General features: G+C 31.8%; 2 pseudogenes; both read left to right on the top strand.

Annotated features, from left to right (window-relative positions):
- Nucleotides 1–1,341: 1,341 nt before the first annotated feature.
- On the top strand, nucleotides 1,342–5,175 carry LOC120126145 (annotated as a pseudogene).
- A 2,941-nt stretch (nucleotides 5,176–8,116) lies between these two features.
- Nucleotides 8,117–12,640, top strand: LOC120125952 (annotated as a pseudogene).
- The last annotated feature ends 5,974 nt before the right edge of the window (nucleotides 12,641–18,614 follow it).

The raw sequence follows: 18,614 nt of genomic DNA, 5'->3' as shown, positions 1-18,614 counted from the left end.
GATGGATCAGCATTGCCAGTAGAGTTCATAATGAAGAACTCATCTGAGAAGGAGAAGAAGTTCATAATGAGAAGAACTCGTCTGCAGAATGAGAAGAGTTCATAATAGAAGAACTTGTTCAACCTTTTGCTCGACGCTATCACTAAGGAGATAGATCAGCATCAACATTTTCAGAAGTGTTCATAATGAGAAGAACTCTCTGAATAGAAGAACTTGTTCAACTTTTTGCTAGACGCTATCACACAAGAAGATAGATCAGCATTAACATTTCCAGAAGAGTTCATAATGAGAAGAACTTATCTGAAGAGAAGCACTTGTTCAACCTTTTGCGTGATTCTATCACAAGGAGATAGATCAGCATCAACATTTCCAGAAGTGTTCATAATGAGAATAACTCATCTGAAGAGAAGAACTTGTTCAACCTTTTGCGTGATTCTATCACAGAAAGAGATAGATCATCATCAACATTTCCAGAAAGAGTTAATGAGAAAACTCATCTGAGAGGAGAGGAGGTTCATAATGAGAAGAACTTGTTCAACCTTGCCTTAATTCATCACATATGAAGTTGAATCAACGATACCTCTTTTGAGGATCAATTTCCAGAAGGAGTTCGTAATAAGAGAACAGAACTTGTAGCTCAGAAGTTTGAATAGTTCAAACAAAAAATGGTACTTTATGTCTTTGCTCCATTCCTGTTCCACAACAACGAGAAAAGAGGGGCAGTTGTAATCACCATTTTTGTTTTTACCTTAGAATTCCAGCAGCTTCCACTCCACGCCGACAACGACCCATGGTTACCCTTTTTCCAAGTTTCAGCAGCTTCCGGTAAGAACAATTTCCCCCTCCACATTTTAACAAACACCAGCAGCTCCTAAACCAGTTGTTCCCCCTCCATCCAGTAACTTCCAGCAAGCAACCCAGCTGTCCCTTCACATTCCAGTAATTTTCGGCAGCTCCACCCGTGGACTCTTGAGCACCGTCCACGTCCTAGCATCCTCATCAAAAAATCAGAAAACAACAACAACTAATTTAGATTTTTATTTTCATAATTGTAAAGGGTTATAAAATCCCCAATCACAATGTAAGAAAGGGCTCTGCTTCTCTCGGCCACCATTTTTCGAAGAGAACAAATATGTAACAGAGGGATCCTCCTCCTTTTTTTCCTTTTCGAAGCAATAAACCAAATATAACAGTGAGCATTATTTTACTTTCTATATACTTATTTCAGCAATTTTTGAATAAAAAATATAAGAAAAGAGAATAATACGTTTACCTTAGCTCGAGACATATCTTCGCCGGAGTTGGTGTTATATAGATCTATATAGATTCGGGTTAGCGGTTATGAGGTTTTGCATGTGGATTAGAGGCCTTGTTTTTGAGTTTAGAGTTGAAAGAGAGAAAGTTCGAGGATCAAAGGGGGTTTGTCTAAGTAGTCCGACCACCGGTGATGGTGGTCGGAGAGCGTTTTCTACCGACGTTGGTGGGCTGTGTTGGGAGCGGTGCGTGAGGAAGATCCAGGAATTTTTTAGGTGGGTTTGAAAGTGAAACAGAATGGATATGGGGGGTTTAATATAAATTTTGGGGAAATTCACAAGTTAGTCCTCCTTGTTTAATCTTCTTTTGCGTTTTGATAACTACTTTTGGTCTAACTATCACTTATGACCCCGTACTTTAGCCATGAACTTCCATTTTGGTCACTCTTGCACTTTATTTTATTTTAATTTTGGACATGCAGATTTATTTGTTTACATTCTAGTCATATTTGCATTTTGTTATATTTTAATTTTACATGTTGTTTTTTGTTGATTATATTTTGGTCATTCATATTTTTGTTATTTATTTCCAATACAATTTGGTGCTATTTTTATTTATTTCTTTCAATTTAGTCCTTTACTGAATGCTTTAATTTTAACTTTGTATTTTTTATTTATTTTAATTTAGCCTTTTATATTCAATAATTATTTTTAATTTTTGTCTTTAATTTTTAATTTCTTTAAAGTTAGTCCTTTGATTATGCACTTTATTTTTATTCATTTCATCTAGTCACATAAATATATATTTGTTTAAATATAATATTTATTTTTTAATATCAAAAGAAAAGGGCAGTCTTAAAGCAACTAGATGTCCTATTCTGGTATATTAAAAATAAATAAATTCCTACTTAAAAAATCAGAAAACACATATTGTTTTATTTAAATTATTTTCTTAGGAAAAATTATTATTTTTAATTTTTTTTAATATTAAGAAATGAGCTGTCTTAAAGCACCTAGAAGTCCTTTTCTGATATTTCTAAGTAAATAAATATCTTATAAAATTATAAAAAATAATATATTTTTTCTTAAAATTATACTAATGAACTTGAAATAATAGGATTATGAATTAAATATATCTTTTAATTCTTAAATTTCTAAATAATAGAGACAATTTATAATTAATAAGTACCAATTTTGGGCGTTATAGGGGTTCTAATCCTTCCCTAAACGTAATCGACCACGAATCTTTTTTTACTAAAATTTTTTGTTATACACAGATCAGTTTTATCTTTTAAATTATCTTTTATTCAAAACTATTTTAAAATATTGTTTTTAGGTATTTGTCCTACCTAATCTAAAAAGGTCAATGGCGACTCCCAAAATATTTTTTAATAAAAATCATTTATTTATTCATTTTAAAATTTCCCGCCAAGTAAAAATTCGTGCCGGGCAAAAACCGGTTACGACAGGTGACAGCGGAGTGGCTGGGCCTAACTTGTCAAGCAGCAGAGAGATGGTTTCGGGTCAGGGATTTGCACAAAACGGATAGTTGTGGATGCGAGGCACATGCTAGGCAGGCTGGCATCGATAAGGACATTTTAGTCCAAAATGCCTGTAATCTAACAATACTAAGGGAAGGGGGATAATCACATTCCCGATAATATACCCCAAAAAATCTACTATTGGTAATAAAAGATTACCGGAGGCTGGGAATGCTGGCCAACCAAACGGGAGAATGAGGATTCCATTTCCCCGGTAATCCCATATGCCTGTGAACCAAATAGCCCCTAAAGGTTCTTGAGGAAGCGTATGAACATTAAGCCTTCTCATGGTCCATCCACTTTCGTGCTCCTTTTAAGATCCTTTGGCGTACCGTTTGTGGGTATGGTTTTTATTTCATTTTTTGGGTTTTATGATGCTTGGTAATCGTTATGTTGTGGGCTTTCGGATTGGGTTGGGTTTATTTATTTGACATTTTAATATTTGTTGTTGGAAAACTTTGTAAATAATGGAAGTAAAGTTGTGTGTTTATGTTTGATAATAGAATTGTTGGGTATAGTCCAAAGGTTTTAGATGTATTTTCTGATTCCTCATTCTTGGCTAGGGTAAAAAATGTGAAAAAAAATGAAAACAATATAAGAATCTTATTTTTTTTTTTCTAAGTTTAGAGAATTTTGTTGAGAACATCTATGAATCTTATGGGTAAAGGAATGGTGTTTTGATCCTCTATATTAAGTTTACACTTGCTTCATTTTGAATTGTCATGTAGTTTTTGCTTATGATCAGTGTTGTCAATGGTGCGATATGCATTTATTTTTACGTTTTACCGTTTTAGAAACTTTATATTGCGCCAGACTAAAAAAAAAGCGCTTACCCGAATGAAGTAAACACATCAACTGTTTTGGTATTGATGTATGATAACAATTATGGTAATGAACTTCAAAGAATAAGAGTTGTCTGGTTTTCCTATAATGCTTTCAAAGTACTGTTTTCCTTTGCTGTCAATATCCATGAATTCCTTATGGTTCACATCTGTTGTTGATACTCAAATATTGATGTGTAGATAGTTCTCTCCTTTCATACTAGTATAAGTATTGTTAATGAAAAATTAAATATAAAGAAATTAGAGTGGACTTCAATCAGGTGAGTTTTTGTGTCTTTTTTCTGCTTTTCATATTATGACAAAGCATGTTTAGGTACACCAGGTAGATGACTGATCACATTCACCTGAGTTAAAAGTGCTTGAGTTGCTTTTATAGTCTATAGCACTAAGGCACACACGCTGACAACATTATTTATGATTATTGGTATTTGTACTGATTGCAGGATGATTCCTCACAAGACTAAACGTGGGGCAGCTGCTCTTGCTCGATTGAAGGTTTATGAGGAGTTCTGGCTCCTTATGATAAGATTAAGTGGATGGTTATTCCTGACGCTCTCAAGTGAGTTTTGTTGGTGGTCAATTTCTTATCCAAAATTTAGAATTTGGTTAACTTGCATTTATGACTAGCACGTTTGATGATTTGAAATTGTTTTTGTTTATAAATTAGGGTTTTGAGGCTTCAGAAAGGACACAAGTATTGCTTGTTAGGCAAGCTCTCATCTGATGTTGGATGGAATCACTATGACACTGTCAAGGTGAACATTGAATTCGGCTTTTCCTCTTTTAAAATTTATCAAGTAAAAGTCTGTTCTGTCCGATAATGTAGTTTATTTCATTGTAATAAGCTTAAAGCTCATTTGCTGAACAGTTTAATCTGTAGTTTAACTTCATATCTTTTCCTGCAGTGAAAATATAGAATAATTATTTTTAGTGCCTTGTAAAACTCCAGAAGGTTTTTAATTTTTATGGAAAAATGATCTTCGACTCAAGTAAGAACATCATGTTATGTTTTATACTCGTTCTATACTGGTCAGGCTCTGATCATATTATGTCTGACTCTGACTTGATTGCGTGATAGATAAGCATTGTTCAATTTTTCCAATGATTTTTCCTCATATATTGCATTCCTGCCATTCTTTAATTGAATTTTAGTTGCTTGGATGAAATAGTCTTAGTTTCTATTCAGTTTTGAACAGTCTCTTTTTTTTGGTTCTATAAATGCAATCCTCAGAGTTGATAACATTTTCTTGTTTGTTCCCTCCAGGAGCTTGAGAGGAAGAGGAAGGAGAGCTCAAGTGGCATACGAGAGATGGAAGAAACTCGATAAGCTTAGGGTTAAAGCTGAGAAGGTTGCTGAGGAGATGCTTGGTGCCCAGTTGGAAGTTACTGCTCCCATCAAATATTGATTCATCAACCAATCGCTGAAACATTCAGGCTAAGTTTAATGCATATGATAGTGTCTATTTTGAGTGGCTCATGATTTTTTGTCTTTTGAGGTAGATGTTATGCTCTATACATTTTGTATGGTACTTTTTTTGTGCTTGAAAAATATTATCCTATACTCTTTATTAGATTGCTTATTTTATATATGTGATGGTGTCTATTTGATTTGTATTGAAAGTGTCTTGTTAGTGTGTTTAAATATGTGATTATGTTCTATGAATAACAGAGAATGGAAACTATGAGCCTTAACAGCTAACACAAAGTTTACTGAAGTGGTTAATTTGGTGATTATGTTTTTCCGCGTTTAATGCTAAGCTCCTCATTTACATGTAAATGACAAGTGAAAATTTGAAGTGTAGAAAAGTTACATTTGAGTTTTACTCAACATGTTTTTTTAGTTTTATAATATAATTTATTTTATATATATTAAAAGTTAGATGTATGATAGAATAATACAGATGGTAAAAGAATGTAGAATGTGTACTTATCAATATGCAATATTCATTTTAGAAAAATATTTAAAGTTTAATGCTCATATTATTAACTTTTATTTTCACATAGTTTACTGTTTTACCCCCACAAAATTAGTGGTGGATATCGATGTGGCATTTATTCTAGAAATTTTCTTTTTTTAAACTATCTAGGCCTCAAACTCTAAACGGAGGAATAACACCCAAGGCTTTTTAGATGCTACAATGAAAAACAATATCAATCGACATAAAATTTAATTTTACATGATTTAAGTTGTATAATATTAAAACATAATAATAAATGCTATGGACAGAAATCATATTTAGCTACCGAGACCGGAGCCTTGAAGGTTGTTTAAATTTGACTAATATTTTATTCTAAACCCTCTTAAATTTTAGATAAACCTTGAAACTTATTATTGGTTCATTCTGAAGAAAATAAAAACATGGACATAATAGAAGTTCAACGAAGTTTCCTGGAAAAGGTGTCATTATGGATGATGTTGACTGCATTTACTTATTTTTTTTGTAAAGACCAAATGTTGTTATGGTTTTTTCCTCAAATTTTTAAATTATAATTCTGTTATTACATGTATTTAGAATCTTTACTGTGTTCGTCATGTATTCTTTTATTTTTATCAGATTTTAATTGTTTTTTCTACTGAAGAGAAGTCTTTTTGAGGGGAATTGAAAATAAAAAACATATTGTAAGCTTTGATTTGGTCAAGCTAAACGTTGTCGTGACCTATGACAAAATGTTAGGTAAACCCGTTCAACATATCCTGTAATTTTCCTTTCCTTTTCTTTGACAATAACATATATTTAGAATCTTTACTGTGTTCGTCATGCATTCTTTATTTTTATCAGATTTTAATTCTGAGGAGAAGTCTTTTTTGGGGGAAGTGAAAATAAAAAACATATTGTAAGCTTTGATTTGGTCAAGGTAAACGTTTTCGTGACCTATGACAAAATGTTATGGTAAATCCGTTCACATATGTCCCACTCCTGTAATTTTCCCTTTCCTTTCCTTTGACAATAACATACACGCTTTCTATGGCAAACGAATCTAGTACGTAATTATCTACCCATTATTGTAAACAAAGTAGAAATAAAATAGTTTTAATTCTTGAATTTAATAATTTCCTTTAATTCGAACAATTAAGTTCATACACGTAATTTTCTTTCCAATCGATTTTGATCACTAAAGTTTAAATTTTTTTAAAGCATTCATTAGACTTTTGATTTGTTCTTATCTTAGTCACTCGAGTGTTAGCTCATAAATTGAAGGGTGACATGGCATCCACTTGTGCTGATGTGGACCATTTTTATTGAAATGGGATCCATGTATCATCCACGACGTTTTCAATTTTTTTTTCTTGTTTTATTTTTTCTTCTTTCTTCAAAGATAAAAATTTTATAATTTCATCTATGTGTCATGTAGAATTATCATTCTCTTATGTATTCTATGACCACTCAAGATATCAACGAACTCGTCTCATTATCTCCTACCACTCTATGAGTTTATATTTTACCTAAATCTCTTTAAAACCCATAAAACTTAATCCTAAATCTGAATTTCAATAATAATAATAATAATCAAACCACTCTTATATACAGCATCTATAATTCGATCAGAGTATAATCAAGATATACAACTTGTTTCCTTCTTCTCCACCTCGCTGTTGTTAGGATCCAGAAGAAAATGCTTTATCATTGAGAAATCATGGGAAATTCAATCATTTAAAAGAAGAAGAATAATAATAAGAAGAAGAAGAAGAGAGTTTTGGGGTCATTTGATAATTTTCAAAATAAAATATCTAGTTATAAAGCTGTTAAATATTTAACAACAGAGTGATCAAAATAAGAATAAATGGAAAGTTCAATGAGTAAATTGAAATTTTTAAATTTTTAGTGACTAAAGTAGGAGTAAGAAGAAAGTTGAATGATTAAATTTATCCTAAAATAAAGACTTGATTATAAAACGTGCAAGTTCAAGGACTATAAAATAGTTTATCCCAACAAAATATGACAAGTTTGTTTACGGAGACTCTAGTTCATTTAAGTCAATTTGAATAGATTGTTGTATTTCATATTCATATTTCCTATTTTTAAATTTAGTCGGGTCTTACGTTTCTGTCTATAGGCAGAGATTTTTACGCAGGGATTTATTTGCAGGGATTACTTCCCATTACAGACGAGCATATGAATACTGCATATGAATATTGTTCAACTATGTATCTATTTATTTATTTATACATGCATTGCATTTTATCTTTATTTTTAATTTTTTGACTGCCGGAGGACTTCTACATAAGCTGCTCTCAACCTGACGTTGGGGGCAACCTACTACCCTACCTCCTCTTATCCCATTGCATATGGGAATATAATTTTATTGTTGTTGTTGTATTTCGTATCTTATTTTTAATTAATTATTTATTTTTTTAATAAACTCTTAAGAGATATTTTTTTATCTATATATAACAATTTGTTCCCTACGCAATACTCGTATTCAATTTTATCAGAAAAAACAGTGGTGGAAAGAGCTCCAATATGAGGGGGAACCCTACCATGCGCATTAAATTCAATTTATTAATCACTCTATCTCTTCATCAATGGTTGGTCGCCGGAAGAAGTGGTGGATCAGTCTCGAGACACCACCGGGCGGCCGACACCGTCCCCGTTAATGTAGGCGTGGTTCTTGACATGGATTCCTTGGTGGGGAAGATAGGGATGAGCTGCATCAACATGGCCCTCTCTGACTTTTACGCCGCTCATCCTCACTACAAAACCAGGCTCCTCCTCAACATCAAGAACTCCATGGACGACGTTGTTGTCGCCGCCGCAGCCGGTTCGTCCTCTCATCTCCGTTCTTCGTTTCTTCATTTATTTATATTTTATATTACCTGTGCAAACGTAGTAAGTTTATTAAAAGTTTTAAGTATAAGATTTAAAAAATATGAAATGAAATTATTAATAAAAAATATAAAGAAAATAACAATTAAAATATAAAAAAATGAAAATTTATAACAGATACAAATATGGCTAAACCCCCCCCCTCGATAGAGATAACTTCTTGTTTAATAAAGAAGTTCGTGTGTTTCCATCATGGAAATATATACAAATATTACAAATTATTTAACATAACACTGATATTTTATAGCATAGCTAGCTAGTAAGTGAACAAATGACAGCTGTATTTACGTACTCGTACTATATCCATGCACTTATCATTTTTTACCACAAACATATTAGGAATACAATAATATAAATAAATATAGGACTTTACAAGGGCAAGTTTTTTTAAGTAATTTTTGATATTACAATAAATTAATCTCTTTATCAACCCAACTTGAATTTTATATATTTGACTTGGTTCGAAAAAAAAATTAATTATTAATTGAATGATAATCACATTTGTCAATTCAATTAACTAAATTTAACTCGACTAACTAGAATATTCATCCTTAATATCTCAGTCATTTTTTTATCAATTTTCAATCACGCACTCTTCTATCACTATAAAATATCCATATATCTTCAATTCTTATTTCTAACAATAATTTTTTTTTTATAATTTAGTCCCTCAACTTTGTATTTTATCTATTAAATTTTTTCTACAATTTTTTTTTACAATTTTTTTCTTTTAATCAATTCCTTGATTCCTTTGTACTCTCATCAATATTTTTTCACAAAATATCTTCTTTTAAAAGGAAAATTATAAATATATTTTAAAATTTTAGATGACATTTAATTTATTAAATAAAATTACAATGTGAAAAATATGAAGAATATACATGTATGCCTTACATGATTAGATAAAATAGTTAAATTAGTTCACACCATAATATAAATATTTACAGTTATATTTAAACAAAAATTAAAACTCGACTGGAATAAAATTTGTATCATAAAATATAACTCAAAAATTTGATTGACTTATTTTTTTTAATTCGAATCGATCAAATATTGATTCCTACTAACAAAATAGATTTCATCACATTGTATTAACGAGAAGAAACATTTGAAAAGTAATAATTTTTATATTTTATTTTACAATTTTGACTGAATCAGAGTGAAACTTAATTGACTTTTACTACGTAGATGATAACATGCATCAATCACTGATCCGGTATTGACTTTTCTACGTGGATGATAATACGCCAATCACCGTGCCTTCCAACTTGTAGCAGCACACAATGTTTGATTATTAGAATTTAGAAAACGCATCTCTCTCTACAATATTTGACTTGAAAGATCATCAAACTCTGTTAATTTCTTCTTCAACTTTAATTGTTTGTGGACAAACAGCTCTGGACTTGATAAGAAATGCAGAAGTACAAGCGATCTTAGGGCCAAGGAGTTCAATGCAGGCCAACTTTGTAATCAGTCTGGGCAATAAATCTCAGGTTCCCATCATCTCGTTTTCTGCAACAAGTCCTTCCCTCACTTCCCTTCAAACTCCATACTTTTTCCGTGCTGCTACAAGTGGCTCATTTCAAGTGAAAGCCATAAGTGCCATTGTCAACTCTTTTGGGTGGCGAGAAGCAGTGCCCATCTATGTCGACAACCAGTTCGGGGAGACCCTTATACCTTACTTGACAGCTGCTTTACAAGAGAACAACACCCGGGTCCCTTATATGACCGTACTTCCGGCGTCGGCTACCGATGACCGAATCGCCAAAGAACTTTACAAGTTAAAGAACATGCAAACGAGGGTGTTCATTGTGCATGCGGCGGTGCGTCTTGGCCTTCGGATTTTTGCCAAAGCAGAAGAGATTGGAATGAGTGAAGGTATGTTTGGATCATGACCGAATCGATAACTACTTTGTGGAGTTTAATTGATCCCTCGGATATTAATTCAGTCCAAGGGGTTTTGGGTGTGAGGAGTTTTGTTCCAAAATCGGAAGAACTCGATCAGTTTAATGTTCGATGGAAAAGGAAATTCCAGAGAGACAATCCCGATATTACCAATGCTGAAAACAGTTTTGGACTATGGGCTTATGATGCAACTTTTGCACTTGCCATGGCAATCGAGAAAGCTGGCACTGCAAACCTAAGCTTCAACAAGCCAAACATTCCCGGGACAGACCTTGAAACATTGGGTGTATCCCAAAATGGTCCTCGGCTTATCCAAGATTATCAAACATTCAATTCAGAGGCTTTTCAGGAGATTTTCACTTTGTTAACGGCAATTAGAATCGTCTGTGTTCGAGATAGTTAACATAAATGGAAATGGCGAAAGAAGGGTCGGGTTTTGGACGCCCCAAAGTGGACTCTTACGAGATTTGTATCTGAAAAACACAAGCGCCAATTCTAACTCTAAGCCAAAACTTGGTCCCGTTATATGGCCAGGGGACACTAACTTGGTCCCCAAAGGTTGGGAGATCCCAACAGATGGGAAGAATTGAAATCGGGGGTCCAGTGAAAGATGGTTTTACAGAATTCTGGAGATAATCTGGGATTCTAACTCTAATACAGCAAAATCAGTTCAAGGGTACTGCATTGATGTTTTCAATGCAGTAATGGCTAAAATGCCTTATCCTGTTGCTTACGAGTATATTCCGTTTGCAACGCCTGAAGGAAAAGCTGCCGGTTCTTACAATGACTTGGTTGATCAAGTGTACTATGGGGTAAGTCTCCTCTTTTAATTACACCATTATATATCTATTCGCATGGTCTTTAATCAGCTGCTATGAACACAGAAATATGATGCTGTGGTCGGAGATGTAACTATTGTGGCCACAGGTCATTGTATGTGGACTTCACATCGCCCTACACAGAATCTGGTGTCGATGCTGGTACCAATGAAAGATAACAAGAAGAAGGACGCATGGGTTTTCTTACAGCCCTTGACATCGGATCTCTGGATAACCAGCGGTTGCTTCTTCGTATTCATCGGGTTTGTGGTTTGGGTTCTCGAGCACAGAATCAACGAAGATTTCCGTGGACCACCTGCACATCAAGTCGGCACCAGCTTCTGGTTCTCCTTCTCAACCATGGTGTTTGCTCATCGTAAGAATTAAACTCCTTCACCTTTTCAATTTACATATAATTCATACTCTGCTAAAAGCATTTGATCATTGCAGGAGAAAGTGGTGAGCAATTTGGCTAGGTTTGTGGTGATCATATGGTGCTTCGTGGTTCTCATTCTCATCCAAAGTTACACTGCCAGCTTAACGTCGCTTTTGACAGTGGAGAAACTCCAGCCCCTGTAACCGATCTAAATGTGCTGTTGAAGAGAAGGGAGAGTGTTGGCTTTCTATACGGATCGTTTGTAGAGGGATGTTGTTGGGGTTGAAATTCGATAAATCCCAGCTCAAGACATATAGAACCCCTGAAGAACTCCATAATCTGTTCGTCAGGGGCAGTTCCAGTGGCGGTATTTCGGCTGCTATCGATGAAATCCCTTACATCAAACTATTCATCGCCAAATACTGCGGCAAATATACTACCGTCGAACCGACATTTAAAACCGGCGGCTTCGGCTTCGTGAGTTCTCTTTCTCGGCCTTCCTCGATTCATATGATACGCTCTATGATTCTTTACTGTTCTTCTGCAGGTCTTCCCGAAAGGATCACCACTTGTAGAAGATACTTCAAGGGAAATCTTGAATGTTACACAAGGTGACCAAATGGAAAAATTTCAGAAGAAATGGTTAGAGAACGATGAAGTTATTTGTCCTGGTTTCGACCCCGGTGTTTCATCGAACAGTCTGGGTCTCGAAAGCTTCTGGGGCCTTTTCCTGATAGCAGGGCTCGCATCGATCTCGGCCCTCATCATTTTTGCAGCAATGTTTCTTATACGAGCAAAGGCATGTGTTGTTTCAGCTGCCTTCTGAAACTTCAATATGGAGAAGAGTTCGGTTCATGTCGAGAATCTTTGACGAGAAGACATGAGCTCTCATACTTTCAGAAAAACTGAACCCAGAGATGCAAGCTCGTCGAACACTAACTGCCCGCCGAGTCCATCGAGCTTGTCGAACCAGACAGATGCTTCAGATTTTGTTTTCATTGTAGAATTAGGATCAAATGCAAGTTCCCCCGATATCTCCGTCTCCGGGAAGATCTTCTACTTAACTTGCTGATTACTACTATGGCAGATGAGTAGATTTGGTGACTTCACTTGGTTATTCTCAATTTTGTTGAAAGCTAATGAATGTATATATGGTATATGTATAAGTAGGATCATAATCTAGCAAAAAAATACTTATGGTTTGAAAGACATGACGATTCCAATTTAAATATCATCTTTAAATGTTAAACTAAATGTTGCATTGATAAATATATTTACTAAAGTTTAATCTAAATTTGATCTATTGGAGAAATCAAGAAATGTAATTGAATTGAAAGTAGAAAGTTTATTTTCTTTTATGTTGATTAATGGCACTTTGATTAGGTTATTATTATTTTGATTTGTATTAAACGTTCACGGAGCTCCATTTTCCTTTGTAAAACATAAAATAAATAAAGGTGAAATTCCATATAACACGTTTCAGACCCCAGCAGTTCGCACGTATAAATTCCAAAATTTGTCTTTCATTTGAAATAGATTTATTTCAAGTAATTAGCTAAAGAATGATTCTAATATTAAGAAGATTCAACTTCTTACGGGGAATGAACGATCCAATTCCACACTGATGACCCGTTTGAGTGAATGTCTAAGAAGTTGCGGCTGAGGTTATACCAACCAATTCTATTCTATTCGACTAAATATCAAAATTTCAACAAGCCAACCGGTTCCATTAAAAATCAACTCTAATTCCCATTTCTCTGTTCAATTTTTAATTTAATATATGAATCAATTAAACTGAGTTATATTATAAATATTTATTATAATGGTGACATATTTTCTATGTCATAAGTTCTAGCAGGGTCGGTCCTGACATTTTAAGGGCCCTAGGCAAAATAAGAGATAAGGGCCCTTAAAAAAAAACTTAAAATTCAAGAATAAATTTCGGCTAATAATAAGTAAACAATGCCTTAAGTTTTAGAAAACAATGCAATCAAACAAATTTTATTTAATCCTAATTATTCTAAAATAAATTAAGGCTTTTTCTAGCTTACGGTGTCAAATTATGAAAATTAAAGAACCTAGGAGCTCAAACCTAAAAATGTAGGCTCTAATATTAATCTTTTTTTATTTTAATTAATTATTGAATCGAATAACCGAAGTGGTTCCTCAAGCGTTTACGCGAGGGCCAACTCGAATTATCCCCTAAATTTAAAGACTAGTTTGAAATCTAAGCTAAAATGGAAGCTCTATTTAACCTATTTAATTATATCAATATCAAAAATCGAATCGAAGTTCGGGGACCTAATTGCATAAATTTTAAATTACTAAGCTAAAATTAAACATGAAAATGGTTAAATTAAAATAAATAAAAAATTAAAGCTTAATTCGAAATAAATTGAAGCGAATAGACTATTGACTAAAATACAAACACGCACAACCTAAGGGCCTAAACGAAATTCCCAAAAAAATAAAATCAAGCATAAAAAATGGAAAAATTACAAAACGGTCTACAGGACTAACATGTAAAAATATAGAATCCTAATGTCTAAACAACGAAAATTAAAGAAATTAACACTAGGACTAAAATTAAATGCACTTAAAATAAATAGACATAATTATAAACATGTGTTACTTGCATTTCAATTTCATACACACACAAAACATTTAAAAGTAAAGAATATGCGTAATACCGAAAATTGCTTCTTTCGCATTGCTCCTTAGAAAAAATTGTGAGGAAAAGCTCCCTTGATTACATTGACTGTGTAAAAGAAATGAAATGGGGAACCCCTGTTTTTCTCCACACTTACAATATGGTTTTTTTGGTTCTCTCCTCTTCCCTACCCCTGATTTTGGTTACATTTATATCTCCGGTTTTTTCTCTCGTTTTTTGCTTTCTGACCTTGTTGATGAACCTCCTTTTCTTTTTGTGTTTTCTGTTTTTTGGTCGAGAGCCCCCATTTAATATTTTTCTCCTTTGTTGTCCATAATATGTGCCCCACCTTAATTGTTTACTGATGGAATCTCTTTTATTTTGCATGGCATGGGTGTAGCATGGCGTGGGTAATTAGTGGAGCATGGGGATATTAAACAAATGGGCAAGCGGTGGTGCTGGATACGGGCCCCTTTTTAAAAAAAATATATTGGTTCTTACAGGAAACAAGATAGAAAGTTGAGAAGAATGAACCCCTCCAAGATAGATTGAGAGTCATGTTTTTCCTGGATATTTATTTTGAAGTGATTTTGTGTTTTGCGAGGTTAAATATATTTGGGAAGAATGGCCCCCTCCAAACCTGGGCCCAAGGCGATCGCCCACCCCGCCTAGGCTCAGGGCCGGCACTGAGTTCTAGACCGGATAAGAATACTCATATTTCATCTCCTAGAGTCCTCTTTTCTTCGTTTCTAAATAATATTAGAATTGAATTTAGAATTCATAAAAAGAGAAACTAAAGTTGATTTGTTAAATTTTTAATTAAATGTTAACTTTCTATGGTCTTAAAGTTTTAGCCCAAATGATAATTTATATATTATTTATCTTATATATTAGATCATTTGTTAATTCAAATGTTACAAGTATATTTAGTTCACTATTTTTCTTAGTTGTAAATCTAAAATACAAAATTTTATTCGTATATAATTTTGAGGGTAAATTACATATCTAGTCACTCACCTATTCGTGTAATTTCATTCTGATCATTCAATTATCTCTTTTTTTCAAAATCAAATATAACTTTATGTTTTTATTTCGTTTTTGTCATTCACCAATAAAAAAATTAAAACTGCTGACATGATTTTTTTATTTTTTTTAATGATGACAGAATTAACTTATAGCGAGACGTCGACATTTTTTTTATTTTTTTAACGGCAGAGGATCAATACATAATATAATGTATATATTTTTAAAAAAAATAGTTGAGTAACCGAAACAGGATCACAAGAATATGTTAGTTTACTCTAATTTTTAATACATGGATAAACGCAAACTTTTATATTCTAATATCATAAGACCATAATTAAATAAATACAAAAAAAAACTAATACTTAAAATTAGATATATAAAACAGGTAGAGCTGAACAGTGGCTTTTGTTTTCTTTGATTTTTGAAATAGATTTATTTCAAGTAAATAAGGAATGGTCCAGCTATTCTCGGGGGAAAGTGAATGCAGTCAACACGGGTGTCTTGGAAAGGCGAACTAATATACGACGTATTAGAAATATTTAATAAAGTCGGTTTAGTATTACCGGAAATATTAAGTAATAATAATGTTGTAGGTAGAAAATATGAATAAATATTTAAAAATTTGACAACCGATAAACTTAGCTTAGCGATAGGTATCGATATCTTGCATAGAAGTATCGATACAAAATATAAACATGTTAAAGTTTGACAAAACATGTTTCAGTTTGACAAGTCATGTTTTAGTTTGATTAAAACCGACAAAGATACTGAAATTATTGAAATTTGTATCGATACTTTTCTAGTTATACACCAAAGTATCTATATTTTAAGAATTTAAAAGATTGTAATAATAGCACTTAAAAGTATCGATACCTTAGAAACATTATCGATACATGAAATATACATGTTAAAATTTGACAAAATCGGTTTCAATATGACAAAACCGGTAAAGCACTACCGGATATACTGAGGTAAACTTAGCTTATCGGTAGGCATCGATACTTACACACATGTATCGATACATAACATATAACAGGTTGAAGTTTGACAAAAACCGGTTTGAGTTTGACAAAATCGGTTTCAGTTTGACAAAACCGGTAGAGATATCGAAATTGTTGAAATTGTATCGAAACTTATCTAAGTATATGCACCAAAGTATCGGTATTAGGAATTTAAAATAATTGGCAATAATAGCGCCTTGAAAGTATCGATACCTTTAAACATGTATCGATACATGACAATATAAAATGTTAAAATTGACAAAACAGTTTCAACATGACAAAACGGTAAAGCGATACGTATGTTGAAGGGTATCGATACTTTTATAAGTACATAATAGTCGGTACTTTAGGAATTGAAAGAAAAGACAAATGAAACGTATCGAAAGTATCGATACCTTAAACAAAAGTATTGAGACTAAGTAATTGTATTGATTAATATAAATACTTTATTGGGTTAAAATATCAAAGGCAAACTGCATTTCCTCTGAAAATATCGAGACTTGGGTAATTGATCTAATGGTCAACAAAACCGAATTGTGTGATGATTTTTTCCCCAGTTTATGGGTTTTACTGAGAGAGAGGGAAGGAAAATGGAAAAATTTTGAAAAATTTTAAAATAAAGAATAAAGCAAGAAAATATAAAAATGAGGGTGAAATTGTTATTATACTAATTTTATGAATTACTCTGTCATACTTATTCTTTTTTTAATGAATAATTATTAGCTTATAATTTTTGTTAATTCGATTATCATTCAATAAACTTTCATAGTTGAGGAAACAACTAAAAATACTCTAGAGTTGGAGCCTTAGCTGGACATTTACCCTTTTTCCTTATACTTGTTGAATTCCTTGAATTCAAAATCAACTTTAATTTCCAGTTCTATGTTTAGGGATGTAAAAAGTTGTTTAGATCGTAAAATTGATTGAAATTGACTCGAGTCAAAATATTTGTGACTTGAGTGGTAGTGATCTGAAACTAATAGAGTCCGAATGATATTAACCTAAACTCGAGTTGGACATGAAAATTGTGGATTGAACTGACATGAACCCTATCTAAGAATGACCTGAACCCAAATTAAACTGATTTTTTGATAACCGAACCCGACATGCATCGATTGATATGAACCTAAACCGAGATTAACCTGGAAATAACTAGTATTACTCGATTGTTATCAATCTGATCTGTAATTGACTAAACTATAAATAATTCGACTTATTATTAACATGATTTGATATTTACCTGACTTATAAGTTATAATTTTGAAGTTGTGAGATTTGAATTTATATAAATTATAATAATTAATATGATTACTTTTAAAAGTTAAAACAATTATTAGTTATGATAATTAAATAATAAATTTATTTCTATATTAATAATCTTTATATTATAAATCTTAATTATAATCATTAAATTAATTTTATTAAATAATTTATTATGAACATTATTTTATTAGATATAAATTAATTTAAATTATAAGTTTAATTATTTTATTAATAATTAATTATAATTTAACATAAATTTTAAATATACATATAAGATGATTTATTGAGATTATATATAATATATATATAGATATATATATATATAAAGTGAGTGGCGAGAGAGTTTTTTATATATGGAAAATTTGAGAATTTGAAAATAGAGGAAAATTGGAAATTTTTGGGAATATATGATAATTGGGAAGTTGGCGTCAAAGTGGGATGGGACAAGTGTCCAATAAGATTTGTTTGATTAATTATGGCCGCACTCCTCCAAAATTATCATTTTTTACTTTGAAAATTGACTGTTTATTATTTATTTTAGTCATAGTTTAATTGTAAATCTATTCTTGAATTTTCATTTCTATGCAATTTATTTTGTATATATTCTAATTATTTTTTAATTTTTCCTTCTTTCTTTAACGTGCATAATTATTAAATGTAAATGTAAATGTTAATTTTAGAATCTTTTATTTTAATCACTTATGTTTAATTATAGACTTATATAGTATATATATATATATATATATATATATGATGTATGCACTTAAGTATATATATGTGATGTATGTACTCATATATATATAGAGTTTATATACTTCTACTTTACTTTATAGTTTATATATTTTACACATTATATAATATTATATATATATATATATATATATATATCTATATATATATATATATATATATATTCTTAAATATATACTTACATAAATATATACAAATATTATAAGTAATGTAGACCTATGTTATACTTATAAGTATATATATTGTATGCATAAGTATAATGTACATTTAATATATATATATACATGAATTATATTATCATAACATTCATCATACATATTATATTATATATAATATATACATTAATATATTATAATTGTTTCA

This window comes from Hibiscus syriacus, unplaced genomic scaffold, assembly GCF_006381635.1.
Source record: "Hibiscus syriacus cultivar Baekdansim isolate YM2019G1 unplaced genomic scaffold, ASM638163v2 tig00110450_pilon, whole genome shotgun sequence".
In the NCBI taxonomy this organism is placed as follows: domain Eukaryota; kingdom Viridiplantae; phylum Streptophyta; class Magnoliopsida; order Malvales; family Malvaceae; genus Hibiscus; species Hibiscus syriacus.
The sequence above is the reverse complement of the archived record's forward strand: the minus strand, read 5'-3'. Positions and strand labels throughout refer to the sequence as shown.